Here is a 2,412-nt window from a genome sequence, read left to right on the forward strand (position 1 = left end):
CATCTGAGTTACGCATGATTCTTGCCATTTCTTCATAGTGTAACCCCAATGTCTTCCTACGTTCGTGTACTCTTTTCCTTCTCCCATATTAAGTTGGAAATTTAACGAGACTCTTCTCCAAACAAATTGTTTTTCATCTTGAAAAAAAATCCTATCTTTTGTTTCACATCAGATCTGATACATTTGCATTTTATATGTGAAAAGCTTGTTCTTTATGGATCCAATATTCCTATTTGTAATCCATCTATAACCCGTCTCATTGGGGTATTATTCAAATTCACATTTGGATCTGGATTTACATACATTTTGTTATCAGGTTTTGATCTAACATGATCCAACCTGTATTGTACCCATTTGCACACACACACACACACAGAGAGAGAGAGAGAGAGAGAGAGAGAGAGAGAGAGAGAGAGAGAGAGAGAGAGAGAGAGAGAGAGAGAGAGAGAGAGAGAGATGGGTTCCAAGAATTAGAGTTCCCACCTAGAGGGGGGAATTCTAAATAGAGAATTTGAGGGAGACGTGAATTCTAACTACCTTACCTCAACGTATCCAAATGTGACAATATTTGTAGATGGGCAATCTGAATTCTCATTTCCTCAAGTTCACTTGGACCTTTATTATTGAAAAAAGAGTGGCTTAAATGTGTGCTGGGGTGGTCTTGGTGGAGCTGCATTTCCAATATGGGTGGCTATAGATATTGGAGGTTTGATTGGTGGTTGATTAGGTTTTTGTTTTAGAGTCCTGGCATGCATGTTCATGTGAAATGTTGCGCGCTCACATGTGAAAGTCAGGCAGAGAGCAACTTTAGTGCCACGAAGATGACCTTATCCTTGATATTCTTCGGAGTTTACCTCATGAGTATGATTCCTTTCAGGTGTTCGCCCGAATTAAATTATCAATACTTCAGTCTTTTTCTTTCACAAGAAGCTCAACTCTCTGAATCAAATGAAAATAAGAGAGCTTCATGAGATCACACTGTTGTTCATGTGTGCTTTGCATGTCAGATGAGTAAATAACACAAGTTACTATTTTCCTATGATAATCGTGAGCCTTTACAAATTACATTCTTTGAGTGAAAACGATTATAGATATTACATAATTTTGTTGATGTTTTTTTTAAATATTCTTGACTTTATCGGATGAAGTACAAATATGATGTGTATATTTTATGAAAGTTTAAGGTCTTGGTTGGAAATTTGATTGGAAAGAAGATTATAAATATTAATGGTGGTGGTGGTGTTTATAGAGCTCTTGACTCTTTCAAGAAAGAGTCTGGTATTGCACATTAGGTTTCTTGTTCCCACACAATAACAAAATGGTGTGTTACAGCAAAATCATAGACACGTTGATACAGGCTTGATTCTTATGCCTTATTACAGTGTTCCACAAAAGTTTTGGACATATGCCTTTTCTAGATACTTTTTAAAATAATGCCTGATTATAAATTCCTCAAAACCTAAGACCTTATCAAGAAATTAAATTTGATTTCAGGTCCAAGGTACATCACGAGTATATTTGTTTCAAGCTTTAGTCCCATAAAGTTATGTCAAGAGATACCACCTTTGATGAAAATAGTTTCTTTAGCCAAGACCCAAGAAAAACAAAAAATAACCAGTTAGGCCGATTTTTCCTATTTTCATGTCTGTCAATCCTTAGCTTGTGACACCAATGAAAAATGATTCTCAACCTGAGCCAGCCTCACCTATCAAAGAAGAGGAGTCTGAGTCTTCTCATTCCTCTCCGCCTAACTCACCTTGTTGTAGGTCTTGGAGAATTACTAGAGGTATTTGTTCAACCTCAAAATGTCACCCCTTCACCTATGCCAGAGCCACAAAGAACCCATTATATGATAACTTGTGCTTAAAATGGAACACTCAAGCTCAAAGTATATCATGTTTTTAAATATTCTTTTTCTATAGCCTTGTTAAGTGAGTTTACATACACAATATCAAGAGCCATTTTTAGGCAGACAATAAAAAACCCTAGATGACAACAATCTATGAAGAAAGAATATGTTGCTCTTATGAAAAATAACACTTGGCAGCTTGTTCCTCCATATGACTATTGCAACCTTGTAGGATGAAAATAAGTCTATCTAATCTAAAGGAGAGTTGATGGAACACTTGAACGATACAAAGCTCGTCTGATTGCCAAGGTTTATCACCAAAGTGGTCATTTTCAATACTTTTAGCCAATTGTTAAACCAACCACTATGCACACTATGGTGTTTGTTGCTTTGAGCGTAGAATGGGAGGTCAGACAACTCGATGTCAATAATGTATTCCTCAATGAGAAGTTAGAAGAAGACATGTACACGATTCAATTACCTGATTTTGAAAATCCAAGGTTTCCTGATTTTGTTTGCAAACTTAGTAAAATGTTTAGCCGCTATGCATGTGAAACCATATG

Source organism: Nuphar pumila, chromosome 12, assembly GCF_984573655.1.
Source record: "Nuphar pumila chromosome 12, dmNupPumi1.hap1.1, whole genome shotgun sequence".
Classification (NCBI taxonomy): domain Eukaryota; kingdom Viridiplantae; phylum Streptophyta; class Magnoliopsida; order Nymphaeales; family Nymphaeaceae; genus Nuphar; species Nuphar pumila.